The following is a 26512-nucleotide window of genomic DNA, read 5'->3' on the forward strand; positions in this document are numbered from 1 at the left end:
ACATTCTTACTTTCATTACCCAACAGTTTCTGAATACCTGGATGGAGAAAGTGACTACAGTTTTCCATTTTGCAAACCATTAGGTGATACTACTGCTTCAGACCTTGCTAGCTACACGGAAAGTATTATTACTGTAATTTATAATAGCATTCATAGATAGCCTAGGCTCTATATAAATGTAATAAGTTAGAAAGTAATCCCTGCTGCAGGTTTGTTTATAGGGATACATAAACCTGTGGGTTTTTTATTCTTTAATGTTCAAAATACCCAAAGTCTTCCTTCTGTAAGAACTTTTCCCCAGAATCTGAGGAGGGTTTGGAAGGCCGAAAAACATCTGGGGAGCTGCTGCATGAATATCTTCAACATGGGCATAGTAATAGGTCTGCACTCATCAGGCTCTCACAGGGTCAACCTTCTCCAGCCCTCTATGGCACATCAGGCAAGAAAAGAGCTGCAAGAATTGCTAAACCCCAGGGCCTTGCTGTGAAATGATATGGTTGACCAATGAATATTCATGGTCTTTGGGGCAAGCCTACTTTCCTTCATGTGCACCAGATATTGCAAGGGACTAGCAAAGGGTTAGAGAAACCATCAGATACCATAAAGGACAGCAAAGCAGAGACTGTGTTCATAAGCACGACAGGTAGAGGTAAGACTCCCTGAACGATTAATCATTGCCAAGTGTCCATAGGTCCTCTGGTAAGACATCCAGTTGTTGATTTGCACTGGGGGCCAGAGTTCAGAACTTTTCCTCTTGGAAATGAGACAAAGAATGTGCAATATCATTACTGGTGCCTGCAGTGTATCATGCTGAGAAATATAAGTTAGCCATCAGGCAGGTTGCTACATCTTGCATTTAAGTCTTGATGTACAACACAGCGAACGCTACAGAGGCGACCAGTGGAAACCCACTGGTCCCCGGATGTAGCTCGCTAATACGCTCCGGCAATCAAGATCTGTGGTGGGAAGTTTAACTGGCCAGGATTGGACCTGGCCAGACGGAGGGTTGTTCCGGGGCATGTATATAATTGGGACCCGGCCCGCGTTTCTCTCTCTTGTGATGTACTCGCCAATAAAGTATGTTGCCTTCAACACGTCTCATCACTCAGTACATTACAGTGGCGACGAGGATGGGATCCTAAAAGGTAACTCCCAAAGCGGAACTTCGTGTCATGCCTGCCCCTGACCCAGCCCCTGCTAGCTCAGAGCAGGCGCCTTTAACAGCCCTGGACGTAAGTCCCGAAGAAGCAAGCCGGCAGCAGGAGCCACCTGGAACTGATCAGGCCACGCCGGGCCCCAGCTCATCCCCTCCGGAATCACCACCACCTGTTAGCTGGCTCCGTGAAAGGAGACGACAGGAGATACGAAGCAGAAGAAGTGAGGCACGCATGCGGGGGAGAAGAGATCTAAGCCCGGCATACTAATGAGCTAACAAGCCAGCACAGTATATCTGTAATCTTGGCCCTAGGGCAAACTGTGCTGGCAACGAGCGATCCTACTGGGACGTGACCACGTTCTGCACCCTCTTGCTTGCTGAGAGAACCCGTGTACTCCTGACCCGGCTTGAACCTTGGACTTGAAACTCTGGACTTTGACTCTGCTTTGTGGACTGGCTTAGGTATTTGGACTGTATTTGGCTTTGCTTTCTCTGGCTTCCGACCCTCTGCATTCCTGTGACTACGCTCTCTGTTTCATCCTTCGGCCGGACTGGTCTACGGTGTTGAGTAATTGGACTGTTTACGATCACCCCTGCGCTACTCCCCAGCTGGCTGCGAGAGTTCTGGCCAGCTGCCGGAACGTTGGCAGCCGTCGTTCCTTATCTGAGACTCGAGCCGTGACACTTCGCTGACCTGGCTGGAGACGAGGAAGGCACGCAGACTAGGGAGACTGAAGCACCCGCTGCTGCCACCGCTGCCATGGTGAACCCGAGCGTGACGACGAGCCACCTTGCAGTGTTCGACCCCACCAACCCCGATTGGTGGGAGACCTACACGGAGCGGGTCAACTGCTACCTACGAGCCAACATGATCACGGATGACAGCCATAAGAGAGACGTGCTCCTGAGTATCTGCGGGGAGGCCACATTCGAGATTGCAAAGGGTCTCTCAGCCCCCGCGAAGATCACGGAGAAAACGTATGAGGAGATAGTCAGACTCCTGACCGGGCACTTCTTACCGCAGCCATCCCTCATCGCCCGCTGATTTCTCTTCCACAAGAGGGATCAAGGGGCGGGAGAGACGGCCGCAGTCTACCTGGCCGCCCTCCGCCAACTTGCAGGGAACTGCAGCTTCGACAAGCTGGACGAAGCCCTGAGGAATGAATTTGTCTGGGGCCTCTGAGATGAAAGACTGCAGCAAAAGCTCTTTGCAAAGGAGAAGCTCACCCTCCAACTTGCCTTCAATGAAGCCACCACGTTCGAGAGAGCCACCAAAGCTTCCCATAACCCGCGAGCAGAAGCCGTCCACCAAGAGGAGATGGCGCCGAGCAATCCAGAGGAGGAGGAGACACACCAGCTTTGTCGCCAACCAGGAATGGGGCCGAGAGCGACCCATCGGCCACGAGTGACCGAGAGACCAGCCAACACCAAGTGCGCCAGCTGTGGGGATCCACACGAATGATGGGACTGCCCCTATTGCAACGTAGACTGCAGGAACTGTGGAAGAGTGGGCCACATAGTGCAGGCTTGCCGGGCCAAGGCCACCCACAGATGCCAGTCCACCAACCACGACTCGACCGATGACTACTCGACCGCATCGACTAGCCTGCAGGTAATGAACTTGCCCATCAACACCCCAGATAAGGTCAGGGTGTCGGTCCGAATCAAGGGCGCTCCATGCCTAATGGAGCTGGACTCAGGCTCCTCCATCTCTATAAATTCAGAGGAGTCTCTAAGAAAACTTTGCCCCCGTGGCCGGCCCAGGTTGCAACCGGCTGACTTCATACTGCAGGACTTCCAAAAAAACCCTGTACAGATTTCGGGTTGGGCCACGGTTAGGGTAGAGTTTAAGAGCTTTAGGGGCAAACTGGACATACTCGTAGTCAAACACCAGCTCACCACATTACTGCAGCTGGTTTGGTTTCGACCGCTTGGTATTCAGATAGTGGGGGTGCAGCAGCTGCGAATGCAAAATTTCGAGCACGTGTGCCGGGAATTTCCGGAAGTGTTTGATGGGTCCTGGGGTGCTACAAAGGGCCTCCCATCACCTTACCCCTCGATCCCCATGTGAGACAGATAAGGCTGAAGGCCAGGCGAGTTCCATTCGCTCTTAAGCCAAAAATAGAAGCGAAGCTAAACCGCCTCACAGCCCAGGGAGTGCTAGAACCTGTTTCCTATGCTGCATGGGAAACACCCGTAGTCACTCCAGTGAAGCCTAATGGAGATGTGCACATCTGTGCAGACTATAAGTGCACAATAAATAAGGCACTTCAGGACAATCCATACCCCGTTCCGGTGGTCAGCCATGTACTGGCAGCACTAGTGGGCTCTAAGGTTTTTGGGAAACTGGACTTGGCCCAGGCGTACCAGCAACTCCCGGTGGACACCGAGACAGCAGAAGCCCAAACCATTGTGACTCACAGGGGAGCTTTTCGGGTGCAGCGGTTGCAATTTGGGGTGAGTGTGGCTCCAGGGATTTTTCAGAGCACAATGGATTCTCTTCTCAAAGGGATCCCCGGGGTGCAACCGTTTTTCGACGACGTTTTGATCGCCACCCCGAACACTAAGGAGTTCAGCAGCCGTCTGCAAGAGGTACTCCGCCGTTTCCAGGCAGCGGGACTTAAAGTAAAGCGGGAAAAGTGTTCCCTCGGGTGTCGAGGGTAGAGTTCTTGGGGTTTGCTGTAGATTCCGTGGGCATCCACCCTACGGCCGACAAGACCATGGCTATTGTACATGCCCTGGCCCCCACGTGCAAGACAGAGCTACAAAGTTTCTTGGGATTATTAAATTTTTATCATTCATTTTTGCCCCACAAAGCGGCCATAGCAGAACCCCTTCATAGGCTCCTAGATAAAAACATTCCGTGGGTCTGGGGAAAGAAGCAGGCTGCCGCCTTTCAGGCAGTCAAAGACCTACTAGTTTCCAACGAGGTGCTCCACCATTTTGACGAATCCTTACCAGTGGTTCTGGCTTGAGATGCTTCCCCGTACTGGGTGGGTGCCATCCTGGGGCACCAACTCCTGGACTGGAGGGAGGTTCCTATGGCCTATTATTTGAGGACTCTGACCCCCACAGAGCGCAACTATGCCCAGATAGACAAGGAGGCCTTAGCAATAGTGGTGGGGGTGCATAAATTCAATGACTACCTGTACGGTAGGCGTTTCACGATCGCCACGGACCATAAGCCGCTACTGGGCCTCCTCGCCCCAGACCGCCAGACGCTGCAAATTCTGTTGCAGCACATCCTGCGGTGGAATCAGTTCCTCAATTCATACACATATGTCCTGGTCCACCGCCCGGGCAAAGCTATGGGACATGCTGACGCCCTCAGCCGCCTGCCGCTGCCCTCTATGGACCCAGACCCGGCTCCGGCCCACCATGTGATGCTTATAGAGACTCTACCAAAGAGGCCCCTCCACGCCGCCGAGGTAGCTAAGTCCACGGGTAGAGACCACATCCTCACCCGTGTTTTAGACTGGGTGGGAAGGGGATGGCCCGAGGGCAAACAGGCCACAGAATTCAGGGCCTTCGCATCACACAGGGAAGAACTGTCCACGCACAAGGGGTGCCTTCTCTGGGGAAGCAGGGTGGTGTCTCCCCTCCCCCATTGCTGAAACAAGTGCTGGAAGCCCTACACGAAACACATTTGGGAATAGTGTGGATGAAGGCCCTGGCACGCAGCTATGTATGGTGGCCAGAAATGGATGAAGAGATTGAGGGGTGGGTTCGAAGGTGCCAACCCTGCCAAGAGTCCTGGCCTGATCCGCCCAGTGCCCCGGTCCACCACTGGGAGTCCAATAGGAGGCCGTGGTCCCGGTTACACCAAAACTTTGCAGGGCCATACCAGGGCCAAATATTCTTTATTCTTGTAGATGCATACACCAAGTGGTTGGAAGTTATTCCCGTAGCTTCAACTTCCACGGCGGCGGCGGTCAGAGCCCTGCGTACGGTCTTTTGCACGCATGGGATTCCCGATACCCTCGTCACGGACAATGGGACCGCTTTCACCTCCCGGGAATTCCGGGAATTCTTGAATAGATACCTAATACTGCACATCCAGTCCGCCCCCTTCCATCCGGCCACCAACGGCCAAGCAGAGTGCATGGTGCGCACCACGAAAGAGGCCTTGGAGCGCATTGTACAGGGAGATTGGGACCACCACCTGGCAGCCTTCCTATTTGATAACAGAATCACCCCCAACCCCGTCACCGGGTTGAGCCCTGCCGAGTTGCTAATGGGGAGGAAACTGATCACGAGGCTAGACCAGTTGCATCCCGACCGGGCCAGAGACCTCCACAGCTCCCCCGAAACCAGGGAAGCTGCTGGGGGTTCTTTCCAGGGGATCTGGTGTATGCTAAGAACTTTGCAAGTGGTCCGGAGTGGTTAGCCGCCCGGGTGCTGCGAGTGATCGGGTCCCGCTCCTACGAGGTCTCGAGAGAGGAGGGCCAGATCCTTAGGAGGCATATTGATCAGCTGCACTGCCGCACTTTGCCAGAGGAACCGACAGCAATTGGGGGTGGGGGGAGCAGGGGAGAACTGACAGCAACACCTCCGGAAGCTACCCCACCCATGCCAGCCGCACCAACTGTATGGGCGGCACAGCGGCGGGAGCAACCCTCCTAGAGAGGGGACTCCAGAAGAGCAACATGCGACAGACAGTCCTCTTCCGGCATCACCCCAACATGGGGAAACCACCGCCCCGCAAGCCTCAGCAGCCACTCCAACTCCCCAAATAACCCCGAGGAGGTCAACCAGGGAATGCAGGGCACCAGCCTACTTGAAAGACTTTGCATTCTGAACTAGGGGGGGAGGAGTGTTATGTCTTGCATTTAAGTCTTGATGTACAACACAGCGAACGCTACAGAGGCGACCAGTGGAAACACACTGGTCCCCGGATGTAGCTCGCTAATACACTCCGCCAATCAAGATCTGTGACGGGAAGTTTAACTGGCCAGGATTGGACCTGGCCAGACGGAGGGTTGTTCCGGGGCATGTATATAATTGGGACCCGGCCCGTGTTTCTCTCTCTTGTGATGTACTCGCCTATAAAGTATGTTGCCTTCAACACGTCTCGTCACTCAGTACATTACACAGGTAAAAGCAAATTTGTGTACGAGTTGCATGACTTGCTTAGAGTGTGATGTCTGTTGATTAATGATTCTGACTACAGCCTGGTTGTCACAGCAGAACAGAATGTGTTTACCTTTAAACAAATCCTGCCGCATGCTGATGGCAGCCAAGACTGGGAAAAAATCTTTAAAAATGAGATCCCTGGAAATCCAAAAATTTGCCCAATGTGAATGCCAAAGTTGAGCTCACCGGTTCAATGTTTATTGAAGTAAATGCCCAAACCAAAGCTGCCTACAGCATCTGGGAGGATTTACAGAGAATCTCCCAGGGGCAGAGGTGTCTGCCAAATGGCAACCCCATTAAAGTGACTGGAAAATTCTAGCCAGACCAAAAGGCCCTCCTGCATGCCACATGTAATCTTGATGTAGTGATGGGGTATAGTTATCCCAGTCGTGGCTCAAGACAGCTGAGCACTGAAAGCCCACCCAGGGGAGACCGCCTTGCAGGCAAAATTTAGAGGACCCGGCATTGACTGAATTTCCTTTAGGGAGCACATAAATCCTGCCCAGGGGAGACTACCTTGCAGGCAAAATTAGATTGACTGAATTTATTTTAAGGGGCACTTTTTCTTGCTTATGATCCCAAATAGCAGGCTTTTTAAGGGACCTAGTTTTTCTGCAGGAAGGCTAGAGGTGCTACGAACTGAATTCAATGAATTCAATGAAATCGCTAAGTATATTAATTGAGTAGCAGGGCCTTCGGTCATATCCTGTGCTAGTAGGACCCCCAATTCAGCTTCAAGGGCCTGGATTGCAGAAAGGCAATCAGTACAGGCCAATGTTCCCACAGGGCCCACAAATAGAAAATAATCAAGGTAATGTATAACATGAGGGCTTTCCCTAATCACCCACTCAAGGAAAGCACTAAATGTCTCAAATGCAGCAATGCAGCACAGGCAACCCATGGGCATGGCCCATGCAAAAATCCCCAGGATGAACAGGCAGTAAACAAAAGGCAGATTGAATATCACATTTTGCCAACAAGACACCAGGGCCACAGGTCTGTATAGCACTGATTGCATGGTCTAAAGAAGCATACTGAACAGAGCAGAGCTCAGGGCAGTAGTGTCATTCACTGGAAAACCTTTTAGATAAGTCAACTGAAATTCACCTGAGGCCTTTTTGGGACAACACTCAGGGTTTTTTTTTAACAGGAACACAGTTCCGGCTGGCTTGACATCAAGGGTGTGTGGCCTAATATGCAAATGTGTTCCTGCTGGGCTTTTTCTACAAAAAAGCCCTGTGCGAAACAATGGTGGCATCAATGCCTGCTTAATATTCCTAGCTTATTTTCCCAGAGACAATATCCAAAACCTCCTGGGCAGATTTAAGATTAATACAGTCTGTTGCAATACAAGGTCCAATAAATGGGATGCTAATAGGGATGCTAATCCCTTGGACTGCAAGAAGATCAAATCAGTCAGTCCTAAGGGAAATCAACCTAGACTGTTCCCTGGAAGGTCAAATGTTGAAGCTGAAGCTCAAATACTTTGGCCACCAAATGAGAATGGAGCACTCACTGGAGAAGATCCTGATGCTGGGAAAGACAGAAGGCAAAAGAAGAAGGGGACGGCAAAAGATGAGATGGCTGGACATCGTTACTGATGTAACAAACACGAATTTGAGCAGACTTTTGAGGAAGACAGGAGGGTCTGGCATGACTTTGTCCATGGGGTCACAAAGAGTCGGATTTGACTGTGCAACTGAACAACAACAACAAATAGGGGTATGCATTCAGTTCAGTCGAACAGAATAAACCCCCAAATAACAGCTGATTAGGTTGTATTCAACTCTGAATACAGACAAATCAAATTCTCTAAAGTTATTCAGGGGCTGAATACAGCTGTCTGAATACCTCCTAATCAGTATTCGGCAGTATTCAACTCCATTGTATCGACCATTAAAGTCAAAGGCAAAATAGGTTATAATGAATTGTAGCTGAGGGGAGGGGGTTTGAGGTAGAGGCTTAAAATTTGCAGGGCAACTGCAGGAGTCTCCCCCCAACAGAACCCCAAAGTTTAAACAAGTTTGGACCAGGGGTCCAATTCTAGGGTCACCCAAAGAGGGTGCATCTATCCCACCATTATTTCCTAAGGGCCATTGAAGCCAATGACAAAACATAGGGTATAATGAATGGTGACTGGGAAGCAGGGGGGTTGAGGGAGAGGCTCCAAATTTGCAGGGCAGCTGCAGGAGCCTCTCCTCTACAAACCCCCAAGGTTCAAAAAGATTGGACAAGGGGGTCCAATTCTAGGGGCACCCAAAGATGCCCAGTCACTGTTCCCACTGAAGAGTTGGAAAAGTGACACAGGGGGGTTGAGGGAGAGGCACCAAAGTTGTAGGGCTGCTTCAGGTGCCTCTCCCCCACAGAACCCCAGAGTTTCAACAGAAACAAGAGGTTCAGTTCTAGGGGCACCCAAATAGGGTGTACCCATTTATGACTGGAAAATCTAACCCAGGCAGCACCCAGATTCTCCTAGAGAATCTCTGCAGTCAATTCAACTGTGGCGAGGCTGCTTGCCTGCAAGGAACATAATGGTCCCAGCAAAACAAGTGCCACTGTGGCAGTGGGAGTGCAATACACAGGACTTTAGTTCAAATTAGAGAATCTCTGTGATTTGCATATTGGGGTGGGGGCTTTCTGCAAGGACTGCAGCACAGAACTAGTGCATTGAATTCACTAATGCCAAGCAGCAGAGATAGGGCATGCACTTTCTGCATACAAAACAGTTGCACAGCCCTCCAGAACAAACACCTGTGGGGAATCCTTTAAAACTGACCTTGAAGAAAGAAAATCTTGGAAACTAGGGCACTTGGGTTTTAAAAGAAGCTTATGAGAATTTAAGGCTCCTCAAGGAGAACCTTAACTTAATGGCAATCTGTTGCATGAATATCACCTCAAGGTCAGTGTTAAAGGATTCCCCACAGGTGTTTGTTCTGTAGGGCTGTGGAACTGCTTTGCATGCAGAAAGTGCATGTCCTATCTCTGCTGCTTGGCACTAGTGCATTCAGTGCACTGCTTCTGTATGTCAAGGGGCCCTGCCATGAATAGTGTTGGTCTCTGTATTTGCTATAACTCTTCTGAGAATGTTTGGGGAAGTTAGGCTCTGCTTTGCTTTGGTCTGTAACACATACAGCCCGTTTGAAATCTACGAGGGATAGGGCCTTCTCCGTAATGGCCTCTTCCTGGTGGAACCAGCTGCCGGAAGAGGTAAGGGCCCTGTGGGATCTTGCTCAATTCCGCAGGGCCTGTAAGACAGCCCTCTTCCGGCAGGCCTACAACTAACCGGCACTGAAACTTGAAATCGAGCGTAGATTTATAAGATTGCTGTATGTTTTAATATTCTAATTATGTAAATTGTTTAAATTTTAATCATGTAAATTCTATGAAATGTTTAAACTTTTATATTTTCATGTTAGATTTTATATGCTGTAAGCCGCATACAAATTACAAATAAATAGATAAATAAATAAATAAATAAATAAATAAAGTAATCATTCTATCCTGGTGGGGATCTGACACAGAGTCACACTGCTGTGATATGTCTATCAATAAAAGTAAACCTTTTCTGAACACCAGAAAGAGGTCTGCTTATTGAGGACAGCTCAGGAGCTGACATTGTGCTGCAGTCCTGTATCTCTTTCTGAGACTTTGAAGAACTCTTCCAAGTTAGGATAAATCACATTATAGTGTTTATTTACTTTCTAGGAATAAGGCCCGTTGTGAAGAAAAATACAGCGGGCTCTAGAAAGAGGCTCTGGGTGAGTGCCCCCACCCTTGCTGTCTTCCCCATCCCACCCCAAGCCACTTCTTCCTCTCAATTACATTCTTGGCACTCCATTACTCCTCCCACCCTCACCCTTGCTGTCTTCCTACACACCCTCCAACCCTTGGCTTTCACTCATCTGTCCACATGTGTGTGTGTGTGTCCCTGTATCTGGTGGCTCAAAGCTGTGAAATAGGTCCAGAATAGAGATAAGGAAGAATAATTAAGGGGGGGGCATGACGATGGTCACACAGACATTGAAGCTCAACATTTATTTTGTTTGCAGTGCATTGTTGCTGCCTTTTCCTGTCATATTCAGCCTTATGGCATTTAGCATCAGTGTGAGCTTGTGGTGTGATCTGGGTTGTTTTGGCTGACATTGTTCTGTTATGGTGTACCATAGAGTATGTACCTAAAGACAGCTGTTTTCTGTAAAAGAATTGATCTGACTTCAGCTTTCCATCTCCTCTGCCCTCCCTGAAGCCTCTACCTAAGAAAAGTACAGTCTTTCTCCACAGTGTGGCTCAAAGCAGGAGGAAAGCAACCTCAGCAGAGTCCATCCTGTAAAGCAGCCATTGTCTCCAGGGGAGTTATCTTTGCCATCTGAAGAGCAGTTGTGATTCTGAGTGATCTCTAGCCCTCACCTGAAGATTATGGCAACCAAACCAAATGTGGAAAATGGAGCAGGCAAAAAGCACAAAGGCATCCGTGAAAAGCCCACCTCCATAAATTGGAAAAACACTAATAATAAATTTAATACCAATTCATAGAGCGCTTACTACTCAATACAAAATTATTCTATCATCAGAATGCTGACTACACCCATACCCAAAGTCTTTTAAATAGCAATTGATGCCACTTTCTCCAAAGTAGTGGGCCCAGAAAGTGATGCGACATGCTGTTTTCTACAGAGTCCAATGCTCCAAATACTCCTTTCAAATGGAGCTGGTGTAGAAACAAGTTGCAGCCAGGCAGAAAACCACGACAGGGTTGTACATGATGCCCTGTTTCACACAAGGCTTCTATAAGCTTCAAAAAACATTATACAATTTTCATTAGAAAACATTGCTTCAAAACACTTTACAGGTAGATTCCAGCCAGAATCTGGAGGAGGAAATGGCTGGTTTTGAGGGTGGCGTCTATGGCATTGCGCCTGTCTGGGGTCCAAGCCCTCCTCAAACCTCACCAGGCTCCACCCCTCAAATCCCCAGGAATTTCCCAACCTGGAATTGGCAACCCTATCTCCTTATCAGCTCCTCTGACTTCAGTTTTCCATTTCCCCCCCCCTGCAGCCTCTACCTAGGAAAAGTACAGTATTCTCCACAGTGAGGACCAAAGCAGCTTAAATCATTCTCCTCTTCCCCTTTTTATCTACACAACTGTGTGAGGTAGGTTAGGCTGAAAGTCTGGCTCCAAAATCACCTTGTCAGTTTCCACAGCAAGAACCTTGGTCTGGCAGACCCTGCTCGGAAGCGCTAATTGCTATGCCACACTGGCTGTCATAGGGGCACTGCTGTTGAACAGTAGCAAGCAGCCAGGCATAGGGTAGCCAATAAGGGTGTGCATTTGGTTCGGCCGAACTGCATAGACCACCGAATCACCCGATTCGGAAGTATATGGCACCATATACTTCCGATTTCATTTTCAGGCCATTAAACGGGAGCCGTATATGGCTCCCCATATACTTCCGTATAGATATTCGGAAGTATACGGAATTCAACGCAAAAGGCGGGAAAGGGGCTTCTGCAGCCTCAGGGGAGCTGCTTGCTTCCTTTCCCACCTTTGGAAGCCTTTTCCCACCTCTTCCATAGCCTCCCTGGGATCAGGGAGGGAGGGGGAGGGGGATAGGAGCCCCTGCAGCCAATCCAAAGCATGCATTTGCAAAATGCATTGCAAATGCATGCTTTGCAGGGCTGCTGTGTAGCTGATGGCTGGGCTAATCCACCAGCCATCAGCTACACAACTGTTTGTGTAGCTGATACCCATATCTTACTTAATTTGCCCGTATCTTACTTTAGTGAGAGGACTTTTAAAAGTGCAGTGTCCTTTTACTTTTCTTGATTTGGGTGGCTTGGATTTCTTAGGGTTAGGGTGAAGGGGGTTTTGGGGGGGGAGGGGTTGGTAAATTTTCTGTATTATTAAAAGTTAAGTTTTTTACTGTTTTAAAAGGATTCTGTGTTTGATTTGTTGCTGCTGTGTTGTGCTGCTATTGTTCCTTTTCTCTTCTGGTTCTTGTGGGGGACCTGTTTGGCCTAATTTTCATTGTTTAAAAGGCCACTTTTTTAAACAGTTGAGTTTGTTGGCCTTCTGTTTGGATCTATTCTCTATTGCTGCAGGTTTTGCATCCTCCTGTTTTGGTTTGGGGGGGGGGGGTGTTGTTGACTGATTTGGCCTGAGGTTTCTTTTTGGTGAAAAGGCCACTTTTTTAACAGTTGAGTTTCTTGGCCTTCTCCTGCTGTCCCTTTTCCTGGTTCTGGGTTTGCGAGGGGGGGGGTGATTTGTGCTATCTGTGTTGTGTTGCTGTTGTTCCTTTTCTCTTCTGGTTCTGGTTCTTGGGGGACGGGGGTGTTTGACCTAATTTCTGTTGTTTAAAAGGCCACTTTTTTAACAGTTGTGTTTGTTGGCCTTCTGTTTGGATCTATTGTTGCAGGTTTTGCATCCTCCTGTTCTGGTTTTAAGGGGGGGTATTGTTGACTGATTTGGCCTGAGGTCTCTTATAGGTGAAAAGGCCACTTTTTTTAACAGTTGAGTTTCTTGGCCTTCTCCTGTTGTACCTTTTCCTGGGTTTGGGTGGGTTAAAACTTAAAAGTTAAGTTTCTTTCTGTCCTGTTTTGGTTTTTTTAAATTACCTCTGGTTGGTGTGAGAGGGTTGGTGTGTGGGCTGTGTGGGGTGGGGTTGTTATAGAGTTGTTTTTGGAGTCTGAGGCTGCTTTCAGTTTGCCTAGGGCCACTAAATAGGCTGCCCCACTAATAAGGGTGCTTTTAGGAATTGTGTTTTTTGAAATTTAAAAAAAATTAATCCAGTTTAGGGCTTTATCTTCTTTCAGAATTTAACTAGGCCACATAGGGGCGATTTAAAAAGATTTTAGGTTTCTCATAAAAGGCAGTGTGACTACTAGGCCACAACAGGCTCCCTTTTAAAGAGACTAGGGTTGCAGTGCATCTTGCTTTCAGCCACTGAAAGTTGGTGCATCCTTAGATTTCCATAGGGTAAACCACAGCTCCTCTCAAGTTATAGGGGACACCTGATTTCTAGTTTGCAAGGAAATCCAGTTTGTCCCAGGATCTAGTTAGGAGAAATTTCACTAGGAGGATATAACAAGGATTGCCTTCATCTCAAGGTAGCCTTTTAAAAACTGTAGCCTGGTAGAGGCAGGATCACCTAGTCTCCTAAACTTTACCAGATCACTACTACCCCAATCCAAAGAAGGACAGGTTAGGGACCAAAAAACCCCCCAACAAGTTTTGGTGGGAGGGTTTTTAAAAAGAAGTCAGGGCACCTGTTGGTTCAGGGTACAGTGCAGTGAGTTAGGTTTGTAAAAAAAACCCACTCTCAGTTCAGGTTGTGTGAAACTGGCCAAGGGTGACATGAGTGACAGGCAGTAGAAGAGGGGCCCTGGGGGCAAGGCCAAGGAGAAGACTAGAGGGGTGAGGGGGAGGACCCAGGTCTCTCCCCCCCACCTTTGTGTAGGGCTACTCCACAGCCGCCTTCCAGCACTCCGACCTCTGGCCGGAGTGTGATGAAGAAGAAGGCCCGTCTTGGGCCCTTCATCGAGGATGCTGCTGGGGCACCTTCAGCAGAGGTGCCATTAGGTGCTGGCACTGAGCACGGGTCTGCTGCTCGGGCAGTCTCTCCTCCAGCTGATGTCGCTCAGCCTCAGCAGCCAGAGGAAGGGCAGCAAGAGCAGCCCTCCTTGGAGATGAGCTTTGGGGACAGTTTTCTGTCCAGAATAATCACCCCAAGGAGGGTGCAGAGTGTTGTGCAGGAGCTGGAAGAGAAGCTGGTTGAGGAGGACCAGCCCCATTCTTCGGTTCCTTTGGGCACCAGCAGTCCTTCAGGGGATGGCCAGGAGGGGAGGCCGCATGGCGTGGAGGGGGAAGAGATGGAGACACACAAGGTACCTCCATCTCTGCCCACTTCCCCCTGGTGGCCAGCCCCTCCTGCCACCCCAAGACACGAGGTGGCTCCAGACACTCAAGCTGCCAGTCAGCTTGGGCATCCGTACACCTCCGAAGTCTGGAAGTATTTCAAACTTATGGAGGATCCATGCTATGCGCAGTGCCAGCTGTGCAGGGCCCAGATCAGTCGTGGGTGGGACCCTGCCCACCTGACTCGAGGGGGGGATGTGGAACCACCTGCAGAAGCACCACCCAGGGGGGTGCTTCTTAAGGGGGAGAAGCAGGCTGGTGCTGTGGTGCCCAAGTGGCCAACATCACCCAGCCAGGAGGAGGTCCATCCCTTCGCGACTACCTCTGGAGCTCTCCAGGAGCGTTCTGTGCAGGAACACCAGGCATCTCTGTCTGAGATATTTGGTAGGGGTGGCACCTGTGTGCCGAGAGGGGGAATCAAGTACGGCAGGAGGGTGATCACCTGGAACCTTGCCAGGTCGATCGCCCATGGGCTTCCATTTTCAGTGGTCAAGAATCCTGAGGTGCTAGGGTTGCTCCAGTACCTGGCACCCTGGTACAAAGTTCCTGCTAAAACCACCCTTAGCAGGACCATTGTGCCAGCTGTTTTCAGGGCGACCAGATCTGTGGTGAAAAAGCATTTGTCCTGTGCTGCCGGGGGGACTGTGCATTTCACCTCAGATATCTGGAGCTCCCAACATGCATTAGAGGGGTATCTCTCCCTGACTGCGCATTGGTGGCATCCCAGTGAGGTGTAGGGTGGGGGTGGCAGTAGCAACAGGCAGGGTCAGGGCTGCCAGGCCAGCTATCGCTGGGCCTTGCTGCATGCCGAAGCAGTTGATGCACCGCACACAGCGGACACTCTCAAAGCCATCCTCTCATGGTAGTTAGAGGGCTGGGTAGGCAGCGGGGACGTCACCACGAGCTTCATGGTGACTGATGGTGGCTCCAACATCAAGGCGGCTGTCCAGCGTCAGGGTCTAAAATGCCTTCCTTGCGTGGCCCACCTTCTCCACCTCGTGGTTAAGGATGCATTGGGCCAGACGAAAAGCCAGGATCGTCAGTATCTAGCCGTGACCCATGAGTACCGACTTCTGCTCCAGAAATGTCGGCACATCACAGGTCACTTCTCACGCAGCAATACGGACTTGTATCTGCTGCGTGAGAAACAGACACTGACAGGCGTGCCAGGGCACCGCCTGATCGGTGACATCAGCACATGCTGGAACTCCACCTGTGCCACGCTGGAGCACATGGTAGAGCAGAGAGCAGCCCTGGATGCCTTTGTCTCTGAGACAAGGGTCTTTCGGGATGAGAACCGTCTCACCCAAGAGGACTGTTAAGGTTCTTGTGCCCTTCAAGACCCACACAGAAATGCTCTCGTCTGACACGGCGAGCATCGCACTGGTCGTCCCTATGGTCCACATGGCCCGTGAGGATCTGGCCTTGTTTCTAGTGCCAACTCAAGGCCGTGCAGACGTTCTTCCAGTGGTGCGCACCCTGGTTGTTAGGCTGCAGGAAGGGCTTGATGCCTGCTTTCAGACTTTCACCCAGGATAAGGTCTACATGATGGCGACCTTAAGGGCACAGTCGCCGAGCGGGTCAACGAGTTCGATTGCTGGCAAGACGAGCTCTCCCAGAAGGTCAAGTGTTGCAGAATCGGGGGGAGGGGCAGTGCCGGTTACTGAAGAGGAGGGGTGTGGAAGCAGCTCATTTGCCACTTCCACTTCTGTTCATCCCCAACCTCCCCGGTTAGGCATTGCTTCCCACCAGACTCACGCCACGAAGAGTCCTGAGATGACACTCATCGGGTGGCTCGTTGGCCCCTCTGGGAGCGGTAGGCCCCTGAGAGTGAAGACAGGTGCTGCGATGGTGAGGGACTATCTTTCGGAGCCCAACGAGTCACAGGAAATGTCTCCATTGGACTACTGGGTCACGAAGGAGGGGGTCTGGCTGGCCGCCTCCTCCGTGGCCAAGGCGTTCCTCTCATGCCCACCGACGAGCGTGCAGAGTGAGCGCGTCTTTTCGCATATGGGCGACATTGTCTGCCCACATCACAATCACCTGCAACCCTGGACAGATGAGCAGTTGGTCTTCCTGAAGGACAACTTGCCTATGTTCGGCTCCCCAAACGTAGACTTTGAGAGTGAATGAAGTGAGCACCTACTTGTGCCTGCATCCTCTCTTGGCCCACGCTTGGAAGATGGTTGTAAAACACTCTCCCACTAAAAATAGACTAGAGTCCAAAGACAGCCCAAAAACTCACTCACAAATTGATTGGCAGTGCACCCTCCCCCCACCCCTCATCCATCCCCAAACCAAAAGTGAATGCTGGTTTAAAAACTGCAAAGCGATCCAAATTTCCCCAGTCCCCATCCACAAATGCCTAATAATACTGAAAGGGCCATTGCAGCCCCCAACTGTAACCGACAGCACCCACAGGCCCAGCCCAGATAACCCAGGTTTTTTTTCAGGGGCAGGAGGAAGAAAGAGGGAGGTGCCAGTGATGTTGACAGGCAGCCCAGCAGCCATACCAATGCTGAGGTCCCTCTAATGGGACAGTGATGCTGGTGTGTTGCTGCTGAGCTGAGAGAGAAGGAATGGTTGCCTTCGTCTCACACAATCTGAGGCCCTCCCAGTGATCTTCCTCATTTGGGGTGCAATTCTGGCTCGCCTCCTCGTGTTGCACCCTGGGTAACGCAACAAAAATAGTCTTGTTTCTCTGTAACCGGAACAAACAGCTTGTAAATCTTTAATACATTTAAGATATAAAAATAAAATCAATTATACATTTGAATAAAAAATCTATAGGAATCTGCAAACTTAACTTTTATGAGTTGCAGCCTTCAACCATGATCTTGTTTTTTATATACCAAAGGATTAGATTCTTTCCCCCATACTGTTAAAGATAGGCAATGAGCATATTTTAATTTATTCAAAATAAATGGATATATGTATTTTAGCAAATAACTCCAAGCAGCTGAATTAGTCCTGAGAAAAAGCTCAAAAAGACCACCCATTAGCCATTTATTTAGCAGAAGATGGAATTTTTATATCATTGGGTAGGATTTTCACCATGATGAATCAGGAAGTCATCATCAGACTCAAGAGGTGGCCATGCTAGTTTTCATTCACTACCATCTCATGCCTCTCTTGTTAAGAGAGAGCAAGTTTTTACTGTGTAAATCCATCTCCATCTTCCTTTTCCTTTCCTCCTTGGCATTCATAGTTGGGAACAGATTGCCCCCTTTTTCTGTATTGATCTGTCTTTATTTGATTCTGTTGGGAAGCCTGAATTGTAGAAAGACAGCAAAGTAATGTTTGAAGCCCTGCTTGTGGTGAAACAAACTATTTCAAAATATGAGAATATCCCACTGGAAAAAAAATTCTACATTAGCAAGCTTCTTGCCATTAGAGTTCTGGCCCAGTGATGTACCATGGACATCTCCAATTAAAGATTCACAAAAAGCAAGTATCGGGAAAGATCTTGCTTTGCCTGAAACCTTGGAGAGCCACTGCCAGTCATTGCAGCCAATGGATCAATGTATCACACCATATAAAGCAGCATCATGTGCCTTAACTCTTAAAATGTTATTTTAATATGACTGTAACAGAGTACTAACACTTTCCAAACATATGCCTTCCTCACTTTATTCAGATTGGCACATGATTCAAGACTGGCAATTGTGAGTCCCTTTTTTATGAGCCCCACTTTTCCCACTTGTAGATGGACGCCCTTGCGGTCAAAGCACACCTAGTACAGCATACAGTTTGGCTGAGGCAAGAGTTATTAGCTTGGGGCTTCGAAGCTGCCTGGGGCCATATGAGCATTAGTGTTTTTCAAGCTTCAGCTGGTTTATTCAGCAGCAAACCTGGTATTTTATTTTGAAATCAATAAAATAAGCAATCTTTATTAAGTCATAAAATTGTTCTCTTCTACCTTTTCCAAAGCTAAGCCTTTTGTTCAATCTTACATTTTGTTTTCCTTTGAGTTCTTTTTTCCCCCTGACTGCCACTTGATCAGCCTACAACATCCCCCTGCTGTGTTATACCTCATAACACTGCTCTACTTTTTCAGACTTCTGCTTTCCCGGTTTTAAAAAATGTTGCTCTGTGAGTTCTTAAAAGGCAATAAAAGTAAATTTAACACTAAAAGCAAGCTTAGGTTGGTGGGTTGGGCCACTAACCTAAGTAAATTTAATATTAAAAGCAAGCTTAGGTTAGTGGACTGGGTAGCTAGTTTCTTTGTTTCCCAGGTTTTTTTGTCCTCCGATTAAAACAGCAAAATTCAGCCAGTGGGAACTGGTAAAAGTCTCAGATTCCCTTTCTGTATCTGATGCCAACTTGCTATGTAACACAAGAAAATGGTGATATTCTGTTCCTGCCTTTAATGAAGGAATAGTGCATTTTTGGTACACTTGGAAAGCTGTGTTTCAGACACCTTACTATATATGCTTCAGCCTACTGGTGGTTTGGGGGATTTTTTAGACAGAGGGAATAATTTGTTCATAGCATACTACTGGCTAAGATAAATAATCGAGCCATTTTCCTGGGCCCAATGACATACTTAATAATGAAATTATCAAGACTTCAAAAGTATGACCAGAAGGAACTATGATGTGATATGAGTCTTTGATGGAAAAGACATTTTGCTCTTTTATGTTTATCTTACAAATATTGATGCGGGAATCAAGGTCAATTTACATATTTTTCTTTCTATGAGTCAACATTTAAAACTAAGCCTCCTTCTTCTGTGCTGGTCTCCAGAAGAAGGCAATAAGATCCTTTCCATAGGTAGCCTAGCCAGTAAAGGCAGCAATGCTAGCAGCAAATTCTGTAGCCGTAGACTTGTGAACAGCATCAAATACTACTATTGGAGCAAGATTTGAGTCCAGTAGTACCTGAAAGTATAAATTCCAAGGTATAAACTTTCAAAAGTCAAACCCCTCGAGACCCAGCTGTGGTGTAGTGAAGAGTGACAGACTCTTAACTCACCCCTCCACGTGCAGCCAGCTGGGTGTCCTTGGGTCGGTTCTCTCAGAGCAGTTCTCAAAGAGCTCTCTTGGTCCCACCAACCTCACAGGGTATCTGTTGTGGGAAGATTAAGGGAAGGTGATTGTAAGCCACTTTGAGATTCCAAGTGAAGAGCAGGTTGTAGATACAACTCTTCTTCATCATCATCTTCATCCGTCAAAGAGGTTTTCAAGGTGCTACTGGACTTGAATCTTGCTCCTTTACTGCATACCAGCTCAGCTATCCACCTGAAACTATTATTTTGGGTAGCAGTAGCTTATGCTATTTGTTGGCAACTGGTGTTTCCTGAGCTGTCAAAAGGAAGAGAGTCTTCTCTTTGGTCTAATCAGACCAAAGCAGCTGATGCCAGAGAGAATTGTATCTGGTAAAGTATTTATTTCCATGCAGGGGATCTAATTTCGCTGTATTTCTATTGCAAGCTGAAATAATTGATAACACACACAAGGTGGACATGATCCCCTGCTTTCTTTTTGGTGTCAACATCCAGCAGAAGAAAGGGCAGGAAAAGGTCAAGTATGGAAAGAACAGTAAAGTTGCTGCTGCCTGTGTCTTCGTACTCTTCCCTGGTTTTCTCCAAACAATGAAAGAGGAGTCTTTTGCCTGTATTGGCTTCTGAAAATCCACTCTTTTATCTGCTGGTGAATACACATAGAGTGGAGCTTTATGACTAAGGATATAACCGTGCAAGCTGGGAACCTATGAACAGTCCAGACATTCACTCTGTCAATGAGTTTAAACAGGTACAATATAAAGGTGGGTATGCTGCAACCTAAATCATAATGGTTCTTATTTTTCTGCTGAACATTTTCAGAGGGAGGAAATGCACAAAGTAGGATAGAATGAATTATAAATCCACAGAAGCATGGCCAAGACTTACCTCTGCCATAGTCGCAGTTCAGGAGGTGGGGGAGGCTAGAAGGAGGCATGTTCCTGCCGCATGGCACCCTCCAGCAATGCAAAGTGGGGGATGACCAGTTCACTCACAGCCTGCCACATCAGGCTGTGTGTCATCTTGGGGGCACAGGCTTGTCATGATCCTAGGCCTCGTGTGGCCTACAAGCTCCAGAGAAGCCCGTGTAGAAGTGGTTAGTGGGCCTACATCTCCCAGGAGCCCTTCTGTCTCTCTGATTGGGTGAAAGCAGTTTTGGAGGGAAAACTGGCCCATAGGGGGTGGGACCTGGGAGAAAAGCATAAATAGATCACATACCCCTCCCCCGTTCATTCTTAACAGTTGCAGTAATACTAATGCATATGCATTAGACACACACACGCACAAGCCCACATCTCAGACATTTAACTTTTAGAGTGAGGACTTCAACAAGTCATGCCAACAACATTTTTAAAAGGTGCTCCCAAAAAGTGGAATGTACAATGAAGAGTTATTATCAAGATAGGTACAAGAAAGGCAGAATGATTTATTTCTTTCTTTCTTTCTTTCTTTCTTTCTTTCTTTCTTTCTTTCTTTCTTTCTTTCTTTCTTTCTTTCTTTCTTTCTTTCTTTCTTTCTTTCTTTCTTTCTTTCTTTCTTTCTTTCTTTCTTTCTTGTATGACTAATATCATACACACACATTTAAAACACCCATGGGTGTTTCTTGAAAATTGAAATCAGCCAGCAATTCATGCAAAAGCCATGAAAACAAACAGAGATATACCGGGAAGTTGTAGGTGTCAGGCGTAGGTTCATTGAAGCTCACAAGTAAGCAGACTTTGGTATTTTGAAACCAAGTTGCCTTTATTGGATACTTCAGAGTTACTCCAGCATAACGGTTATTGGAACTGATGGAGATCAGCTCGAACTATTGGCATTTAACCTTCTACATCAAAGCAATGGTTTCTACCCCCTGATTCCCAAAACAAAAGGTTGCTTTGCATGTGAGACTTTTCCCAACGCTTCCCCCCCTTATCTTGTCCGTTGGTGGTTACAATTCCCAGAGGCAATGTCCTTGGGCCTCCGGAGAGGAGGTGAGAATTTGGCACATACTGTATGTTTCAAAGGGATCTTGGCAACCTTTGATATTCATGGGAAGCTGCCTCTACTCTTCCCCCCTCCCTCCTGGTTGTTTCCAGCTGCTATGTTAGTTAGCATTTCTATGCAGCATTGAATATGGTTAGTAACAGCATTTCTTAATATCATAAATGAACAGAGCCTGACAGTAGGCTGTGCAGATATAGTTTGGAGAGTACAAGACATTAATCCTGATGAAAACTCAAGCAACAGGTATGGTTGGATGGATTAGTGAGATTTTTAGATATTTACTGGACTGAGGTCAGGCACTTACAACCTGTAGGTTCTTGTATTTCAAGTGACTGGAATAAATCTCTCTCCTTTGAAAGGAATTTATTAAATGAGGAAGGGCGCTCAGAAAAATGGAGTCAGACCAACCACAAACAGATGAGTTGCCATCAGGTCTGGGCCACCCACATGGCAAACTAAGCATTTGCCTAGGGCGCCAGGAGGCCATGGGCACCGAATTCGGCCTCCCTCCCTGTTCCCCTAGGCAAATCCCTATTTGCTTCCTCCTCCCTCCCGCATCCTTTTATCACAATTTTAATGCCTGGGAATAGGTGGTGAAACACTGCACTCCACAAGTTCTTTAAAGGCTGACACACACACACACACCCCGCCGGTCAGCTGATCAGCAGGTAAAACTGGCAGCTCCTATGCCACCCCTCTGGTGCGCTCACAATCAGTACCAGGGCTGCAGCAGTGAGTGACCCGCTGAAAGAGCAGCCATGCCGCTGCCTCCTCCCCATACAATCCAGGAAGGAAGTGGGGAGGAGAGTGTGGCGCAGCCGCTCTTTCAGCGGCTCGCTCACCACTGCTGTCCTGGCACTGATCTTGAGTGCACCGAAGGGATGGCATAGGAGCCGTTAGCCCCTGGCACAGTTTTACCCACTGATCAGCTGATTGGTGTGTGGGGGGGGGGTCGACCTTTAAAGAGCCCGAGAGTGTGACACTTCACTGCCCATTCCTGGGCATTAAAATTGTGATGAAGGGACAAGAGAGGGAAGAGGGGTGGTGGGACACGGTGCCACAGAGGGTGCCTGGGGTGTTGTGCCCTAGGGCTGGCTCTGGTTGCCATGTGCATCTGTTTGGAGCAGGAGAAAAGAGCCGGAGGAGTCCAGCAGCACCTTAAAGACTAACCCAGTTTGTGGGAGAAGGGGGTTTGGAGCTTTGGGGAGTCACTGCAGTCCCTTCCTCAGATAAATTTCCAAGCCTGCTCTTGGAGCACAGGGAGGGCAGCTTCAACATGCATGCATGCGTGTGTGTGTCTTTTATTTACTGAGATACTTGTTTTGTCGTTTTCCTTGTGACAAGCATGTGCTCGCTGAGGCAGCCACCTGGAATAGTGGCCAGTCAGGCACCCGGGTGCACCTAGACCTCGCAGCTGCCAGCACTGCTTTCCCCTTCCAAGGCAAAAGGCTCTTCAGGTGCACCCAGATCCCTTTGCTCCCAGACCTTGCAGCTGAGCCAAGGAGGCTTTTTGCATCCAGCAGGCGTGATGCCTGGAGCTGCACTTGAGCAGTGGGTACCTCTCCGCCTCCAAGTGCCCTGGCAGGGTGGCATACAGCTGGCCGGCTCATATCAGTGGCTTATTTTTCATTTCTGGGTGGCTGAGGGATTCCTTGGTGGAGTTGTTTCTTAGCTGCCTATTTCACTAAGGACTTTGGAGGACATGGGGGGCTTATATCGGCAGTTGGGTGGCTAGTGCTTTAATTGATATTCTCTTCAGCTGCGGGTTGCTTTGGTAGCAGCTCAGTCATGTGGGCATGCTTGGATCACCATTTTGGGCTTGCCCCACTATATTTTAATAGTATATTGGCGCATGTTTTATTGACTGGTTACTTTGTTGTTGTTCAGTCGCACAGTCGCGTCCGACTCTTTGCGACCCCATGGACAAAGTCATGCCAGGCCCTCCTGTCCTCCGAAGTCTGCTCAAATTCATGTTTGTTACATCAGTAACACTGTCCAGCCATCCCATCTTTTGCCGTCCCCTTCTTCTTTTGCCTTCTGTCTTTCCTAGCATCAGAATCTTCTGAATGATTATACTGGCAGTTAAAATACAGCAATTTCATTAAAAACAGAGTTGGTTTTCATAAGTACTGCAGATAATAAGAATAAATATTTTAAACCCTAGGTGATTAAGCATCTGTGTTAAATAGTAAATAATAATAAATATTGAATGCATATAAGTTCAGCTGTTTTAATCTTATTTAGTTTTTGGTCTACACTATTGATATTTTAAAAGGCAAGGATGAGTTCTGGGTAGTGTACCTTTGATGGGAGCTACACTTACTTGTGGTTTTAGTTGTTTACCAGGGGTGGCCAACAGTGGCTCTCCAGATGTTTTTTGCCTACAATTCCCATCAGCCCCAGCCATTGGCCATGCTGGCTGAGGCTGATGGGAGTTGTAGGCAAAAAACATCTGGAGAGCTATCGTTGGCCTCCCCTGGTTTAGGCCAGACCACCAAAAAGTGTTGCCAACATTAAGAAGAATGCAGCTGTACATCAGACTAAGGTAGGGTTGGCAAGTCCAATTCAAAAAATATCTGGGGACTTTGGGGGTGGAGCCAGGAGATCTCTGGGATGGAGTCAGGAGCAAGGGTGTGATAAGCATAAGTGAACTCCAAAGGCCATCACATTTAAAGGGACTGCACACCTTTTAAATGCCTTCTCTCCACTGGAAATAATGAAGGATGGGGCACCTTCTTTTGGGGCTCAGATAATTGGATCCTATTGTCCAATCTTTTTGAAGCTTGGAGGGTATTTTGGGGAGAGGCATTGGATGCTATGCAGAAACCATGGTGCATCTATCTCCAAAAACAGCCCCCCCCCAGATCCTGTGGATCAATTCTCCATTATACCCCATGGGAATTGGTCTCCATAGGAAATAATGGAGTGCCCAGCAGACATTTAGGGGAGGGATGGTGGCTCAGTGGTAGAGCATCTGCTTGTGAAGCAGAAGGTCCCAGGTTCAATCCCTGGCATCTCCAAAAAAGGGTCCAGGCAAATAGGTGTGATAAACCTCAGCTTGAGACCCTGGAGAGCCGCTGCCAGTCTGAGAAGACAATACTGACTTTGATGGACCAAGGGTCTGATTCAGTATAAGGCAGCTTCATATGTTCATATGTTCTTTCCTTCCCCCCACTTTCTGACGACCCTGAAGCAGGGGGAGGGCCTCCAAACCAGGAAATTCCCTGACCCCACCTGGGGATTAAGCAATCAGAGTGAAACACAGATAAGGGTGGCAGAGATTCAAAGCAATGCTTCCATGTATAAATTAGTCTCAATTGTGCTTCTGAAAGCTAACACAAATAAAGTTACTCTAACACAAAAATATAACTGGCCTTATCAAAATATATTTATAGCAAATGAAACATCAGCAGGAGAAGAGCCAAATGCCTAATGATGTATGTATTTTTTTAAAAATCCACAGAGGCCATTTTCTTTTTCTTAAGTCAATGTCATAGCAGGAGCAGATTCAGTCTCCTGTGAAGCAAACAGAATGAGGGACCCCCTTAAGAATGTCAAGGGGAGCAGGCGAACGTTGGCTAGTCAATGTAGATTCTTAGATGTGCAGGAGTTCCCGGAGGTGCTCTGGATGCCCTGCAGGTTCACTCCTGGGGACTTGGTTTACACAAAGAACTTTGTGGGTGGCCTGTCCTGGATCCCGGCCAGGGTTGCCAAGGTCCTAGGGTCTGTCTCCTATGAGGTGACCACTGAAGGCGGGTTCACCCTCAGACAGCACATTGACCAACTGAGGCCTCGTTCTGTTCTGGAGAATGAAGTCGATGGCTACAGCCCTGATGACCAGCCAGCCACTTCGACACCTCAACTGTCCGAGCTGGGCAGATCCGAAGCCCTGGCTCCCGCCTGGGCCAAGTCAGCGGCTACCGAGGATTCTGTTACTCCAGCCGAGACTCCAGCATTGCCAGCCCCTCCGCTCACTGTGCCTGAAGCTGTGACTGCTCCTCCACACACTCCGGCACCCAGGCGGTCCACGCTGGAGCACCGCAAGTCTGCCTACCTCCTGGACTATGTATGCGAGGGCTTGATTTGCTTTGATTTATACCCTGCCCTCCCCGCTGAAGCAGGCTCAGGGCGGCTTGTGGACTGGGGGGGGAGGGATGTTGTGTATGTGGACTAATGATGATTTTACCTGTGTTCCTGCCTGGCTCATTGGAGCCTTTAGGGAGGAGCTTGGGGACTCGGGAACAATGGGCAGTAGGATCCAAATCTCTGCTCCCCTGCTCCAATCATGGGCCCCCTGCTGGTTTGAATGATCCAATGGCATCCTAGCATGGGAAACTTGAACTGTATGTAGTTGGCCCAGTAAAGCAGTCTTCTAGTTCAGTCTACCATGCTGTAACTAATAAAGAGACCTATGATCACTAAAACTGCATCTCCTCCTTGCATTGAACCCACTATACTATAAAGACCTTAGTCTAAAACACAGGGACAAAGCTGAATATGCTCTCAAGTCTATGTTTATTCAGTGGGAAGTTTACAGTGAATGCTATTAGCAAGTAACCTTTAAGAACAAATCTCATAACATCTGCAATACTTTTAGTGAAAGTCAAACTACGTTAAGTATTAAACCATCTCTTCTGAATTCAATAACCTAAAAAACCATTATGTGTTTATTTTTAACTTTCTTCCTATCAATCTGCCCTACCTACTCCCAGCTGGGACTGGCACCAACACCTGCCCCCAGCCCCAGGCCAAAGCCCCCAACCCTGCAGCCAGCACCTCTGTCACCCCAGCTTACTGGGGAAGAAAGAAGAGCCACCAGCTGCTGCTCATGCTGCTACCATGGCAGGCTGACAAGACACCATGGAAACGGCAGGGGCAGCCCAGCGAGGCAGTGCACTCAGCCGCAGGTACAGGGGCACGTCAGCCATCCCCTACCTCAGCCTCAGGAGCTGGCAAGGCGGCCCCGACACAAGCAAGGCTCACAGAGCACGGGAAAAGGCCCTTGGCCTGGGCTGCTGGGCCAGGAATGGGGCCTCCCGAGTCATGGCAGGCCCTCAAGGCCCCCAATAAGACTGCCAGCAGCGGAAGTGACCCAGGCAGATCCTGCAGCCCCAAAGTGCCTGGGCATTGTCCCCTAAGAATGGGGAGGAGCCAGGCGGGCAGCCAGTGGGGGAGGGCAAGGGAGCAGGGATGGATTAAAGGAAGGAGGGGCAGCTGGAGACTGGAGAGGAGCTAAGGGTGGAGCTGGAGCTGGACCACACTACAGGAAGCAAAAAGAAGCCACAGATTGGGATTGGCCAAGATTAGCCAGCCAGAGGGACAA

General features: G+C 48.6%; 1 non-coding gene across 1 annotated transcript; it reads left to right on the top strand.

Annotated features, from left to right (window-relative positions):
* Positions 1-24134: 24134 nt before the first annotated feature.
* On the top strand, positions 24135-24209 carry TRNAH-GUG (transfer RNA histidin (anticodon GUG)). The gene has a single exon. It is a non-coding gene; the product is annotated as a tRNA-His (tRNA).
* The last annotated feature ends 2303 nt before the right edge of the window (positions 24210-26512 follow it).

The sequence above is a fragment of the Heteronotia binoei genome, chromosome 16 (assembly GCF_032191835.1).
Source record: "Heteronotia binoei isolate CCM8104 ecotype False Entrance Well chromosome 16, APGP_CSIRO_Hbin_v1, whole genome shotgun sequence".
Classification (NCBI taxonomy): domain Eukaryota; kingdom Metazoa; phylum Chordata; class Lepidosauria; order Squamata; family Gekkonidae; genus Heteronotia; species Heteronotia binoei.